This window comes from Pongo pygmaeus, chromosome 8 (genome assembly GCF_028885625.2).
Source record: "Pongo pygmaeus isolate AG05252 chromosome 8, NHGRI_mPonPyg2-v2.0_pri, whole genome shotgun sequence".
Classification (NCBI taxonomy): Eukaryota; Metazoa; Chordata; class Mammalia; order Primates; family Hominidae; genus Pongo; species Pongo pygmaeus.
This window is the reverse complement of record NC_072381.2, coordinates 90272410-90288941: the sequence shown is the minus strand read 5'-3', so window position 1 is coordinate 90288941 and position 16532 is coordinate 90272410. Positions and strand designations below refer to the sequence as shown.

General features: G+C 36.7%; 1 long non-coding RNA gene across 3 annotated transcripts in view; it reads left to right on the top strand.

The window, feature by feature from the left end:
- Positions 1-283: 283 nt before the first annotated feature.
- LOC134740170 (uncharacterized) overlaps positions 284-16532 on the top strand; it is a 366820-nt gene continuing 350571 nt past the window's right edge. For 2 of the 3 annotated variants that reach the window (XR_010127442.1, XR_010127441.1), the window contains exons 1-2: positions 284-636; positions 2888-2948. This is a non-coding gene — a long non-coding RNA (uncharacterized LOC134740170). The remainder of the gene's footprint in view (positions 637-2887; positions 2949-16532) is intronic. The other variant, XR_010127439.1, reaches the window with a different exon arrangement.

Genomic DNA, 16532 nt, shown 5'->3' with positions numbered 1-16532 from the left:
TCTACAGATTCCAATTTTATAATGTGGACAGAGCGAGTAAGGGCAGCAATTTTATGTGAAATTGTTTGTACATTTTGTAATAATCTCCACATGTTCTAAAACACAGAAAAAACATAACCAAAGAAACAGTAACTGAAGAGGAAATGCATTTGTTTAATGCATTCTATTATCTTTGATTAAAACATTCCTGCCTTATGATGTGAGTAATTAAGTATTTATTTAAAAAAAAAGATAAAACATCACTTCCAGTTTCCAGAATGAGATCATTCTTTTTTTTTCTAGTGAGAGTTTTTATGAATCATCCCAGCAGTTTGCCACGTTTAGGAGCTGGAGGATTCACTTGCCATTCCACAGAGTTCTTTTTTTTTTTTAGACAGGGTCTTGCCCTGTAGCCTAGGGTAGATTGAAGAGGGGCGATTTTAGCTCCCTGCGACCTCCGCCTCCTGGGCTCAAGTGATCCTCCCACCTCAGCCTCCCAAGTAGAGTAGCTGAGTAGTTGGGACTACAAACACACGCAGCCACACCCGGCTAATTTTTGTATTTTTTGTATGGATGGGGTTTCACAATGTTGTGAAGGCTGGTCTCAAACTCCTGGACTCAAGCAATCTACTTGCCTCAAAAGTGCTGGGATTACAGGTACGAGTCACTGCGCCTGGCCCAAAGGGTTCATTAATGCTTCTTGATCTAAAATAATTACTCCTTTCTTCTCTTGGACAATTCAAGAAAAAAGACATATAGCTATTTATGAATGAAAAAAAAAAAGCTTCTCTTCTCTTATCTTAGGCAGAGAGACATTAAGATTTATAAAACTATATACTCCCATCCTGAGCTAAAACCACAAACAGTATTTTGACATAACTGCTAGAAGGAAGGAAATTGGGAATTATATTCCAATGGTAATAACTGCTATTATTCTCAAAGTATGTTCATACAATTTTATCTTTACAAACATATGTTAGCAGAGACATATTTGGACCCAACCTATATACTTTTTCTCTACAAAGCATTCAAAGAACAATGTGACGATTACAGTTGTGTGGTAAGAAATATTAATATAAAGAATGTGTTAACTGTAAATTCATTGTTAAAGATATTTTACACATTGTGGTCGTTATGTTGTACAAATGTCAAAAAATAATCTTGGGATAAATTGCTTACTTACAATCACTTGACTAATTGTAATTTTTTTTGTGTGTGTCAGATATGCTTTTATTTCATCCTGATGACTAGCTATTCAGAGATAAATGTAATGCTTACAGTACCTATATTATCCTAGATTTGTTTCTGGTTTATTTAATAACATTTTAAATTTTAATATCTATTTTAAAAGTTTTACTCTACTTGTATCTTTTAAAAAGACTGTAATTCTTCCTGAAAGCAGAAGTGTATAGTAAAATAGGAGAAATCATTCTTACATGATATCGTTTTACATGATATCCAGAATGCTGCTGGCTTCCAGTTTTTTTGTCTGTTTGTTTGTTTGTTTTGAGATGGTGTCTTGCTCTGTTGCCAGGCTGGAGTGCTGTGGCGCGATCTCGGCTCACTGCAACCTCCGCCTCCCGGGTTCAAGTGTTTCTCCCCCCTCAGTTTCCCGAGTAGCTGGGACTACAGGCATACACCACCACGTCTGCTAATTTTTGTATTTTTAGTAGAGACAGGGTTTTACCATGTTAGTCAGGATGGTTTCGATCTCTTGACCTCGTGATCCGCCTGCCTCCACCTCCCAAAGTGCTGGGATGACAGGCATGAGCCACCGTGCCCAACCACTTCCAATTTTCAAATAGAGAATTCGACTGGCCAGGCCAATGTCTCTTTCAGTTCTCACACTAAGTTTTTCTTGCTGGACAGTTGAATTAGAAGAAGTTATCCTAGGAATCTAGGCTAGGCATGGTGGCTCACGCCTGTCATCCCAGCACTTTGAGGGGCCAATGGGGGCAGATTGGTTGAGCCCCAGAGATCTAGACAGGCCAGCCTGGACACCATGGTGAAACCCCATATCTACAAAAACTACAAAAATTAGCCAGGCATGGTGGCACATGCCTGTAGTCCCAGCTACTCAGGAGGCTGAGGTAGGAGGATAGATTGAGTCCCAAAAGTCAAGGCTGAAGTGAGCCGTAAAGGTGCCACTGCACTCCAGGCTGGGTGACAAAACACTGAGCAAGACCCTGTCTTCATTAAAAAAGAAAAAAAGGAAAAAGAAAATTTCTTCTAGGAATCTAGTCTCTAAAATACACTTATGGGTATTTTCTCATCTACTCTTTCAAATTCTGATTGTTCCTTTTACAACTCAATAGTAGATTAGGACAGTTTCCAAGTTATTCAACTGAGATAGAATTTGAACCTTATTCATGATTTTTGGCTAAGACAGTCTAGGCAAAGAGCAGCTGTGGCAAATTCTTAGCAATTGCCTGACTACTACTAGTCTGACAGAGATCTTCCTTTGGCCAGTGATTTCTCTTTTCTCTCATCTTCATTTTCTTGCGTCTCCTTTGCACTACCTCCATCCTGTAACCCTAATCAGATCATCCACAATTCCAGAGCCCCAGTTCCTTTTATAATATAATTATATATAATTATAATAAAAGTTACTTTTTAAATTGAGGGCATATTCTATTAGAGCCACTCTGCTAACCATTTTGCATGCATTACAATGCAGTCTTATGTTTTATGGATTGAGTGACCATGTGTTCTGTTTGTCAAGAACAATGCTATTTATCTTTATTGTACTAGTATACTTAATCATAGTGCTCCCTTTCATTCTCAGAAGTGACCTGGTTAGGACAATAACTGATATGATCATTATATATTTTATTAGTTTCCCAGGGCTGTTATAACAAATTACAAAACACTTGGTGGCTTAAAACAATAAAAATTTATTGTTTCACAGTTCTGGAGGCAACACGTCTGAAATCAAGGTGTCAGCAGGGCTCCCTCCCAAGGCTGTAGGGGTAAGTCCTTCTATCCTTCTTCCAGTTTCTGCTGGTGCCTGACTCTCTTGATGTGTGACAGAATAACTCCAGTCTCTGCCTCCATCTTCACATGGCCTTCTCCATGTCTCTGTGTCCTTTTCTCTTCTGTTTCTCATAAGGACACTTGCTCTTGGATGACAATGACAGATAATCTTTCTAATCCACATCATTTTATCTCAACATCCATCCTCACCTTACCTTAACTTACCTTATCTATAAAGACCTTCATTCTAAATTAGGTCACATTCTGAGGTTTTAGGTAGACATATCTTTTGGGGGCTATAATTCAACCCGTGGCCTATAGATACATGTAGTAAGTTTTTAAACTGGCATATAAAAATATGCCTTGTTGAAATTGCCTTTGAAAAATATCTCCATATCTGTGAGGGATTGTTTCCAGGACCCTCACAGATAACCAAAGTCTCATCATAATCAAATGCTGCAGTTGGTGCTGCAGAGCCCATGGATACAAAAAGTCACCCTTCCTTATTCGTGAGTTTCACATCTCGAGAATATTGCACTTTCTATCTGCATTTTGTTGCCAATGTGGAGGCCTGACTGCACTTTTTGAAAAAAAATCCTCCATAACCAGGATTTGAACTGCCCATTCAGTTCAAACCCATGTTGTGTAAGAGTCAACTGTATAAAATAATTTTTATTCACATTAAAATTTGAAACTGCTTGGTCAAACTGAACAAAAGATAACAAGAAAAGTCTTTGTTCAATTTAGAAAATTTAAATAATTTATTATGACTTTAAGACAATAAAGGTAAATTCCAAGCCTTGAAGGGGGAAGTTTGGAGAATTAAAAAAATATATATATATTCCTCCTTGCCTCTACTGTGTTATAGTAATCTTGTTTAAGCTTAATATAGTTAACAATTTCTTGTTCCAAGAATTACATATGATAGAGAAATCTCTTCTCAGTTGTATCTCATTTGAGCCTCATTTTAATTCATAACTTATCCTCACATTACAGATAAGGAATTCATAGCTTAGAGATAAGTTTCCAGCAACAGTTCACATTTAGAAAGCTGTAGAACTAAGATTCTAGTTCTGATGGCAAAACAGATTCTCCGAAATACTATGTCACTGATAGAAGTTAATAATTAGATTAGATATCATAATTACAGATAATATAGCTTTAGTATAATAGATAATATAGATATAATTGCATGTAATTATTAGATAATTAGAAAATCCTTCTAATAACAAATGCAACAACTTTTAAATTAGTTTATAGATTAAAAAGGCTATAATTCATGTTTAAAAACAGAGAATAATACCAATACAAAGATAAAGTAATTCCTCTAGATTCCTCAGTTCATGTGGAGAAATCACTACAGGGAATTTTTATACAGATAATTTTTCTATGCATTTACAAGTACATATGTACGTATGTACATACACATGTGTGTATTATACATATAATACACACATATCTTTTGTATGTATATTATATATAATACACACATATATCGTTTACATCTTATACAAATGAGATTCAACTTGAAATAATGTTCTGCAACCTTTTCCACTTAATAAATAGCTTGTCATATAGATCTTCCTTATTCTTTGTAGCTGCTACCTACCATAAGTTTTTGGGGATGTTTTCTATAATTTATTTAGATGGCTCTTTTTTTCCATAAGTTATTGAGGTACAGGTGTATTTGGTTACATTAGTAAGTTCTTTAGTGGTGATTTGTGAGATTTTGGTGCACCCATCACCCGAGCGGTATACACTGCACCATATTTGCAGTCTTTTATCCCTTGTCCGACTCCCACTCTTCTCCCCAAGTCCCCAAAGTCCATTGTATCATTCTTATGCCGTTGTGTCCTCACAGCTTAGCTCTCACACATCAGTAAGAATATATGATCTTTGCTTTTCCATTCCTGAGTTACTTCACTTAGAATAATAGTCTCCAACTCAACCAGGTCACTGCAAATGCTGTTAATTCATTCCTTTTTATGGCTGCATAGTATTCCATTATATATATATATATATATATATATATATACATATATATACACACACACACACATATATATACACACACACACACACACACATATATACACGTGACTGTTTCTTTATCCACTCATTGATTGATCAGCATTTGGGTTGGTTCCATGATTTTGCAATTGTGAATTGTGCTGCTATAAACACGTATGTGCAGGTATCTTTTTCAAATAATCACTTCTTTTCCTCTGGGTAGGTACTCAGTAGTGGGGTTACTTGATCAAATGGTAGTTCTACCTTTAGTTCGTTAAGGAATCTCCACACTATTTTCCTCAGTGGCTGTACTAGTTTACATTCCCACCAGCAGTGTAGAAGTGTTCCCTGTTCACCACATCCATCCCAAAATCTACTGTTTTTCAATTTTTTGATTATGGCCATTCTTGCAGGAGTGAGGTTGTGTCGCATTGTGGTTTTGATTTACATTTCCCTGATCATTAGTGATGCTGAGCATTATTTCAAATGTTTGTTGGTCATTTGTATATCTTCTTTCTGAGAATTGTCTATTCATGTCCTTAGCCCACTTTTTGATGAGATTATTTGTTTTTTTCTTGTTAATTTGTTTGAGTTCATTGTAGATTCTGGATATTAGTCTTTTGTCAGATGTATAGATTGTGAAGATTTTCTCCCACTCCGTGGATTGTCTATATACTCTGCTGACTGTTCCTTGCCATGCCAAAGCTCTTTAGTTTAGTCAAGTTCCAGATATTTATCTTTGTTTTTACTACATTTGCTTTTGCAAGTGTTCTTGGTCATGAAATCCTTGCCTAAGCCAACGTCTAGAAGGGTTTTTCCAATGTTATCTTCTAGAATTTTTATAGTTTCAGGTATTAGGTTTAAGTCCTTAATCCACCTTGAGTTCATTTTTGTATAAGGTGAGAAATGAGGATTCAGTTTCATTCTCCTACATGTGGCTAGCCAATTATCCCATCACCATTTGTCGAAAAGAGTGTCCTTTTCCCACTTTATGTTTTTGTTTGCCTTGTCAAAGATCAGCTGGCTGTAAGTACTTGAGTGTTTTCTATTCTGTTCCATTGGTCTATGTGCCTATTTTTGTACCAATACCATGCTGTTTTGGTGACTATGGCCTTATAGCATAGTTTGAAATCAGGTAATGTGATGCCTCCAGATTTGCTCTTTTTGCTTAGTCTTGCTTTGGCTATGCAGGCTTTTTATTGGTTCTATATGAATTTTAGAATTTTTTAAATAATTCTGTGAAGAATGATGGTGGTATTTTGATGGGGATTGCATGGAATTTGTACATTTCCTTTGGCAGTATGGTCGTTTTCACAATATTAATTCTAACCATTCATGAGCATGGGATGTGTTTCCATTAGTTTACATTGTCTATTATTTCTTTTAGCAGTGTTTCATAGTTTTTCTTGTGGAGGTCTTTGGACTGCATCCAAAGGTATATTTCTAAGTATTTTATTTTATTTTATTTTATTTTACTTTTTGCAGCTATTGTAAAAGGGGTTGAGTTCTTGATTTGATTCTCTGCTTGGTCACTGTTGGTGTATAGAAGAGCTACAGATTCGTGTACATTAATCTTGTACCTGAAAACTTTGCTGAATTCTTCTATCAGCTCTAGGAGCTTCCTGGAAGAGTCCTTAGGGTTTTCAAGGAAAACGGTTATATCGTCAGCAAACAGTGACAGTTTGACTTCCTCTTTACTGATTTGGATGCCCTTTATTTCTTTCCCTTGTCTGATTGCTCTGGCTAGGACCTCCAGTACTGCTTCTTGGTGTGGATCTTTTGCTAGTGAGTTCTTATCCATTCTGAGGTTCTGTATCTCTTAAGCAGAGCATTTAGGCCATTTGCATTCAATGTTAGTATTGAAATGTGAGGTACCGTTGCATTCATCGTGCTCCTTTTTGCCCGTGTACTTTGGGTTTTTGTTGCTTTTGCTTTTTAACTTGTATTTTTGTTTTATAGGTCCTGTGTGATTTATGCTTTAAAGAGATTCTGTTTTGATATGTTTCCAGGATTTGTTTCAAGATTTAGAGCTCCTTTTAGCAGTACTTACAGTGGTGGCTTGGTAATGGCAAATTCTCTCAGCGTTTGTTTGTCTGAAAACAATTGTATCTTTCCTTGATATATGATGCTTAGTTTTGCTGCATACAAAATTCTTGGCTGATAATTGTTTTGTTTGAGGAGGCTGAAAATAGGGCCCCAATCCCTTCTAGTTTGTAGGGTTTCCGCTGAGCAATCTGCCATTAATCTGATAGGTGTTCCTTTATAGGTTACCTGGTGCTTCTGCCTCAGAGCTCTTAAGATTCTGTCCTTTGTCTTATCTTTGGATAAATCAGGGATATCCTCTTAGTGTGGATCCTTTGCTGGTGAACTAGTATGATTTTGGGGGTGGGAGCTGTTGAAGAGCTTTGTTTTGTTCTATTACCAGGGTTGGTTTCTGGTTCCTTCTCATTTGGGTAGGCTCTGTCAGAGGGAAGGTCTAGGGTTGAAGGCTGTTGTTCGGATTCTTCTGTCCCTCAGGGTGTTCCCTTGATATAATACTTTCCCTCTTTTCCTGTGGATGTGGCTTCCTGTGAGCCAAACTGCAGTGATTGTTGTCTCTCTTCTGGGTCTAGCTACCCAGCGAGTCTACCCGGCTCTGGGGTGATACTGGGGTTGTCTACACAGAGTCCTGTGATGTTAACCTCTATGGGTCTCTCAGCCATGGATACCGGTGCCCGTTCTGGTGTAGATGGCAGGGGGTGTGCAATGGACTCCATGAGGGTTCTTAGCTTTGGTGGTTTAATGTTCTATTTTTGTGTTGGTTGGCCTCCTGCCAGGAGGTGGCACTTTCCAGAGAGTATCAGCTGTGATATAATGGGGAGGAACTGGCAGTGGCCAGGGCCCTAGAACTCCCAGATTATATGCCCTTTGTCTTCCGCTACCAGGGTCGGTAGGGAAGGACTATCAGGTGAGGGCGGGGCTAGGCGTGTCTGAGTTCAGACTCTCCTTGGGCAGGTCTTGCTGCGGCTGCTGGGAGGGATGGGGGTGAGGTTCCCAGGTCATTGGAGTTGTGTATCTAGGAGGATGATTTCTGCCTCTGCTGAGTCATGCAGGTTGTCAGGAAAGTTGAGGAAAGCCGGCAGTCACAGCTTCACACAGTTCCCATGCAATCTGAAGGGCTGGTCTCACTCCGAATGTGCCCCATAAACAGCCCCCAGACCATTTCCAGCTGGAGAGCAATACAGGCTTGAAAACCTACCCCAGGCTATCTGCCTCTCAGCTGTGAAAGAAAAGGGCTTGGTTCTTTCCCTGCCTAAGGAGTCTGCACACCGGATTTACATCCTCCGCCGAGTGCTGGCCAGAAGGCTTCTCACCTGTTCAAATTGTTACAAAGTTCAGTTAGAGATTTGCTTCTCCCTGTGTAGTTTTACCCCCTGCTCCTCTCCCGTTGGATCCCTGTATTGCCAGGCAGGAATGGCCTGCTACGGGACCCCGCGAGCTCCCAGGGCCTTTCTGCTGCTTTCTCTACCCGTGTATTTCACTCGGCTCTCCAAATGGACTCAGCTCCAGGTAAGGTCATAAACTTCTCCTGGAAACAGACCTTCAGCGTCTCCAGTGGGGGTGTGTGTTTGGGAGAGGAGGGTCTCCCTTTCCCACTTCCGCAGCTGGGGCACTTAGAGTTTTGGGGGGTCTCCTGGGTCCTTCAGGAGCAGTCCACTTCCTTCAGAGGGTCTGTAGGTCCTCTCTGGATTGCTGATTTCTAGATGGCTTTTATAAACAATGCTGCAACCAACATGTTGGTACACATGTATTTGAAAATATGTGTGTGATAGCTTGAAGATAAAGTCCTTGAAGTAAAAATTCTGTGTCAAAAGGCATGCTTATTTGAATTACGAAAGATATTGTCAGGTAAGTAATATGATACTTTTTGAAGCAAGAAAATTCATTGCTGAACATTTATACTTGTTATAATTTTTTTTTATATCTAACCAAATCAGCCTTATTCTAAATTTTAACCACTGTTTCTGTTTCTGCCCGCTGGAAGAACCACCACCACAAAAATAAGTATTTGCCTTTGTAGTATAACATACATTCAAATACTTTTAAAAAGTCTCATCTAAATATTTTTCTCTTCATGTAGAACATTCTCAGTTTTGCAACTATTCATCTTTGGAACAGTTTCGGAACCTTTATCTTACTGTTTATAATTCTCTGACTTTATCTGTGTCTTTAAGTGTGCTGCTTTCTCCCAGTGCAAAGCCTTGTGAAAAACTTCCAGAGATCTCATTGGCAATTGATGTGGTCCAAGGAAGAGCCCTCACAAATTCTTACTTCATCTACCAGGGTGTGACAAGACGCTATTTCATTTGTTGAATTTTTTTTTTGAATTGGAATGAATTAAAGATACATTGCCTTGTCCTACTTAGTATGATAGGAAACAGATTATTTTAAACATAAATTTTAATGAGTACATGCTATATTTTAGTAAGTTTTTTTTTCTTATGGGTCACAAATGTAATTCCTCTAGATTCCCCAGTTTGTGTAGAGAAGACACTACAGAGAGTTTTTATGTAGACTAGAAGTTTTTCTATGCATTTATAAGTACATACATTATACATGTAAAATAGATGCATATATCTTTTACATTATCTTATACATAATGTCAAATTGAATCTCATTGCATAAAAGTTAATAAAGGTTTTTAAATCTTTGTATAAATATTAATAAGGTTTATAAATCATAAAATGAGATTCAACTTGACATAATGTTCTGCAACCTTTTACACTTGGATCTAGTATTTTTCCTGGGAATTAACATTATTCTTACTTTTTCATAGTTTCTGCAATGTATTTGTTCTCTTGTTTAGAATATCAGAAATTTCTCTTCTAATTTTCTCCACCATTTCTCAAATATTTGTTCAAGATTACCTAGTATGACTTTATGATCATTAAAAAATTATTAATGGAACATAGATATGGAAGGCTGTATGTTCTATGGAGTATACTCTGGGGAGCATCTTAAGGCCATCTTTCTAATCAAGTATATATGTGTTATGGTTGTTACAAAGCTGCAGTATAAATATGAAACATACATCCACAGAAAGACTTGTGCAGAGCGCTCATAGAAGCTTTATTTACAATATCGCAATATTACTAGCCAAATGTCTGTTGACAGGTGAATGGATACACAAAATGTGATATATCCATATAATGAAATAATATTAAGCAATAAAAAGTCTATTTAGTACTTGAAATATGCTAACCTGGATCTAGACCCTAGTCCGAGATGGACTAACCTGGTCCTCGACTTGAAACCTTTTGAAATGACCTGTAGCCTCTTGCTATCTTCTCCACTCAGCTGCTCTTCTACTTCACTTGACAACTGAAAGATGTTTGAGAATCCCTTCAGAATTTTCTTTTTTATTGTTTGTATACTAATATACACCATGTTCTGCAGTGGTGTTCTTTTTCACTCCAACTATTATAGGTTTCATCTGAATTTTTAAATTTTGCTTTTAGAAAATATAGGACTGCATAGAATCATGATAGTCTTTTCTTTGAGAAGGTTATACATTCTTGACATACAATATCTGAAAAAATCAGAAATAGCTATGATAAATTACCATGTTTCTGATTATTCAGATGGGTCAGTGGACTATTACAGACTCCAAAGCATCAGAATTGTTGGATGTTTTAAGATTTGCCTTTCATTTATTCTGTGACTCTTTAGGAAAAAGTACCAGAGATAAAATACGGGCATTTATGTAGCAGGGCTTACTCTCCTCATATCACAGGACACTACAATTATGGTAGCATAAGGAGTATTCCTCTTTTTTCCTTTGATTATAAATAATGAGTGCTCCTAGAATTAGAGAAATGCAAGAAGTCAATGATGTTAAAGATGGAATGACTGAAATAAAACCACAGGAAACTTAAAGTCAGTGATATGTTATAAGTATTGAGGTACTTTTTACATCTTTTATGTGACCTTGTAAACCCCTTGGCAGAAATTCAAACCTTACCACTAAAGTCTGCTAACTTGAGAGAAGAGTGAAAATAAACAGGTCCTGAGGTATCTTAAAGAGTTAGCTAGACCTCACCTACTATAAGCATAAATTTTGGTATCTAGAGCTTTCCTATTAAGAAGTGATTTAATTTTACTTTATACATATCGTATTTCTATTGTTTCAATATATTTAAAGTCTAGTTAAATTTTTATGTTTTCCTTTCAAGCTTCCTGGTAAAACTCTAACTCCAGGAAGATGGTCCATATTTTAAAAACAGCTTTGTTGGCATACAGTTTATAAACAATTAGCTGCATTTATTAATAGTGTATCATTTTATAAATTTTACTTATGTAGGCATCCATGAAATCATCACAATCAAGATAATGAACGTACACATCACCCTCAAAAGTTTCTTTGTACCCCTTTGAAATTTTTCCCTTTTACCCTTCTCTGTACCCCTCCCTGCAAGCAACCACTGATCTGCTTTCTATCAGTATGTATTCGTTTCTATTTATAGAGTTTTATATAAATGGAATCAGACAGTATTGCTCTTTTCTGTCTTTTTTCCACTCAGCATAATAATTTTGAGATTCATTCATGTTATAGTAGGTATATTCATTCCTTTTTATTGTTTAGTATTATTTCATTATATGAATATATCGCATTTTGTGTATCCATTCATCTGTTGATACACATTTAGGTTGTAATTTCAGGATATTATAAGTAAAGCTTCCTTAAACACTCACACACATGTCTTTCTATGGACGTATGTTTCATATTTTTACTGTGGCTTTGTAGCAACCATAATATAAATACCCTTGATTATAAGCATGGCCTTAAGACACTCCCTAGAGTATATGCCATGGAACATAAAGCCTTCCATATTGCTTATGTTCAGTTAATAATTTTTAATGAAGAACCGAATGAATGATGATTTTGGAGAAAAAGTAGAAAGGTGTATCACATAATGAAAAGGAACCTCTATTGAATTGGAAAATCTTGACTCTAACTTCTATCTCACCATATAGTATTAAGCAAGTTACTTAATTTCATACACCTTAGCTACCTACCCATAGAAAGGAGATAATACAGGTATGTGATCTTTTTACCACAATTAGTCCCCAAATCTTTGAAAATCAAAAGATTTTTGATACTCATTTGGTAGAAAAACTTTACCAGACCTGTACTTATTTATTGGAAAAGTCTGACCTGAACTGATGAGAAGCTAGTTATAGTGTTACTGAAATACCAAGTGTTTGGCCTAGGTCCTATGCTGCTTGCTGAACAGAAAGCCAATCACTGAGATGATGAGTATTGTTGGAGAAGGAGGCCTTAATAGGGTGCTGCAGCCAAGAAGGGAGCTCAGTCTCAAATCCATCTCCTTGATGGACTAAAATTAGTGGTTCATGTACCAAGGAAGAATTGTAACCATGTGTGGGAAAACAGGACCTAGGAATGGGTAAGGAAGAGGAGTTGGTTAATAGGAGGTAGGTGGTTGGTTAGACAATCATGATGGGTAAGGGATCTGCCCTCTCATTGTCCAAATGCAGTGGTCTGATACTATCTGGGAGGACTGATGGTTGATTTTCTGAGTGAGGAACTCAGATAAGACAATTGTAATTTTCTTCAGTTTTAAGACTGGGAGGATCAATTTCTATGTTTATTCAAAGAAACCATAAACACCAGCTCTATGGGATTCATAGAGGTTTCAGTCCCCCATTTCTATTAATTTCTCCATCATGGAGAATCTGGCTGTCGATCTTTTTGGCTGCTTCATGCTGAGAAGGGGTGTTGTGAGCAGTTCCATACCATCAGTAACCATGCAGCCACTTAGGAATCAAAAGTTAATCTAATCCTAGTTTTCTCCTGAAACACAATCTTTCTCTTTCCAGTCTCCTACTTCCATTAAAGTCAAATTACAGCAGGACCAATCTTCCTGCAAAGTAAGCTTCCATCTCGTATACTTGGCCTGATTACCCACACAATGTGCAGCAAGAATCATTGTCTATATAGGCTCTTTTAAATTGGCTTTTCTGTAACCTCTCACAAGGCCATTTCAGTCAAAGCTCTGGGAAAATATGTTCCTCCAATTGTGTCCCATTGTTTAACAAAACAAAATAAAATAAAAACGGATTCTTACTGAACTCTTACAGCCAAAAACATTGCCTTGAATTAAGAATATTCACAAACAGTTTACAAATTCTGGATAAATTAGGCAGAGAGAGAGAAATATGTCCCAAATTCTGTTTACAAGAGTATACTCAAGTGTTAAAGGTTGTAAATAGCTCAGCAGGAAAACAATTCTCCGGAGCCTGAAGAGTCAGCAATGGTCCAAACAACAACAATAACAACAAAGCCATTAAAATGATTTTAGTTTTCCATCAATTTAATCCATGAAATCAACTGCTGCTCTGCTTCATGTTAGGTTAGCAATCCTTATGAACACATTAGCCTTTTAATTAGAGTCCTGGAAGTTTTCTCTCTAATCCAATGGCATAATCTATAAAGTTATAAGAAACCAGTGTTCAAAAGTCCTTTTCATGAACTCCTTAAAAGAAGTAAGCCCTGGGCTGTAGCCGATTAGAAGTCACCTTGAGAAGAATTATCAGGGGAACCAGCCCCCAATATTTCAACATAGGTTCTTTCTATTTTCCCTAAGTGTCAGCCAGTCTGAGAAATAAAGAGAAAGAGTACAAAGAGAGAAATTTTACAGCTGGGCATCCAGGGGTGTCATCACATATTGGTAGGACCATGATGGCGACCTCGAGCCACAAAACCAGCAGGTTTTTATTAGGGATTTTAAAAGGGGAGGGGGTGTATGAATAGGGAGTAGGTCACAAGGATCACATGCTTCAAAGGGCAATAAAGATCGCAAGGCAAAGCAAAATTAGAATTACTAATGAGGGTCTGTGTCCCACTGTGCACACACTGTCTTGATAAATATCTTAACAGGAAACAGGGTTCAAGAGCAGACAACCAGTCTGACTAGAATTTACTGGGCTGGAATTTCCCAATCCTAGTAAGCCTGAGGGCACTGCAGGAGACCAGGGCATATTTCAGTCCTTATCTCAACCGCGTAAGACAAACCACTCCCAGAGCGGCCGTCTATAGACCTACCCCTGGGAGTGCATTCCTTCCCCAGGGCTGTTCCTTGCTGGGAAAAGAATTCAGCAATATTTCTCCTACTCACACATCCATCTATAGGTTTTCTGAGAGAAGAAAAATATGGCTCTATTCTGCCCGACCCCGCAGGCAGTCAGACCTTATGGTTATCTTTCCTTGTTCCCTGAAAATCGCTGTTATTCTGTTCTTTTTCAGGGTGCACTGATTTCATATTGTTCAAACACGTTTTACAAACAATTTGTACAGTTAATGCAATCATCACAGGGTCCTGAGGTGACATACATCCTCAGCTTACGAAGATGACAGGATTAAGAGATTAAAGTAAGACAGGCATAAGAAATTATAAGAGTATTAATTTGGGAAGTGATAAATGTCCATGAAATCTTCACAATTTATGTTCAGAGATTGCAGTAAAGACAGGCATAAGAAATTATAAAAGTATTAATTTTGAGAACTGATAAATGTCCATGAAATCTTCACAATTTATGTTCTTCTGCCGTGGCTTCAGCCAGTCCCTCCGTTCGGGGTCCCTGTCTTCACACAGCAAGAATCAAAGCAAAACGACAACTGTCTTAAGACAGTCATAACCACACAATTGACAAGGAAATTTGGTTATTTCTGTGTCATACAACAATTTAACATAATAATCATAATTATTACAATATGTATTAGTACGTATCAGAATTTTAGGAATCTCCTACAATCCTAGAACACATATTAACAACACATCTATAGAAATATAACCCCCCAAAAAGTTAAATACCACCTCACATTTGACAATGCTTCCTGTATAATTCTAACATACCAAATGAATCTAATATGTCTCTTTTGGAATTTAGGATACCCAATATTTAAAAAAGGTTACCTCGAGGTTAAAATACTGTTCTAGAACTTGAAATTTTTCTGCTGGAAAGTCTGTCAAAAATCAAAGATTTAAGACACTTGAGATCACAAAACAAGTTCACAAGTTACTATAAAGTAGTCATTCATTTAGCCAAAATCATAATACAAAAATGTTTACTTTTTGATAGAGAGGAGACTCAATTTCCTTAACAATAAAACCTAATAAAAACAGCACAGCACCAACTAAAGCTGTCTCCCCCACTCCTTCTTTTTTTCTTCTACAGTTTTACTCAAAAGGTAAACAGAAATCTCTTATTATCTCTTACATGAAAATTTTGTTCAAAAGAGAAAACCAAATTTTACCATTGTATGTTGTATTATTAAAGTCAAAACTAATTTTAATAAAACTTTATAAACAAATCTATCTAATTTTAATCAGTTTGATCCCAAGGTAAGATTTCCATGAACTTTTTGTAACTTTTTACAGTTTTCTATTAAAGAGCAGATTAATGCTCCAAGAAAACCATGTTATTTAGACATAGAGGTCCAGTTGCTGGCCTTGCATTAGTGTGCTTTTGATATTAATGTTTAGTTTATAGAAACACTCTGAGCTAATCTTATCCCTCAAAATCAGCTTTGCAGTCTCATGTGCCCACCTCTTCTGTGATAGTCCCTGGGCCTAGAGGGATTGAATAGTTGTTATTTTATTTCATTTCTGCTTTTGTGTCAATACTCAAGATTTAGCAGGGATCAGTGCCTTTTTTCAGACCCAGTGGTCAAAGCCCTGCAACTTAACAGTACAAGGATTAGTTAATAGGATATTTATACTACAGAAAGTCTTATCATTCTCTCTAACATGTCAAAAATAAAAACACGTGATTTGGTGCTCAGGAGTTACTGCTTGCAGCACTTCAAACCACTGTATTAAAGTAGTTAAGTTACTCACTACACATGTCTAATTGCTGGTACTCTAGTGACAGAACTGTGACTAAAAGCATCAAAAGTGTGACAGGTCCTATGTTAAACTTATCAAAGCAAGACAACTAACTTGTTTCTCCATCATTAAAAACATAGTAAATGCAAATATTCGTTTTGGAAATGCAATATGAAGACAAATAATTTCCTTTCACTTAAATATTTTATAACGAAACTGGGATAAAGTAAGAACAAGTGAATAATTAATTTATTTTCAGCTATTTAAAATAGCATTACATAATTTCAAGATAAGTTTCTAGATACAGCACTGACAACTTATTAGGGAACTCTCATCGCTGAAATCTTCAAACTAGTGCAACACTTGTATTTCTTTGGTTTTCAAGTATGCACGTGAAGGCTCATCAGTGATAAACTGCTTGGGATCAAAAATCACTAGACAGAATCACATATTTTTTATTACTACTTAATCCAAGTGAATGTCACTTAATTTTAATAATGACTAACACACATAAGTTAGTTTCAGAGAAATTTCAATCAATATAACTTCCTTAGGGACAAGGCTAATCTTTCCTGAACATTAAAACTTTGTACCCATTTTACAGTTTTTCCTCATTACTTAAAGGAATATATCTGAAACCAACTCAAATTATTGATTGATTGAATTACCTTGGAAATAAACACC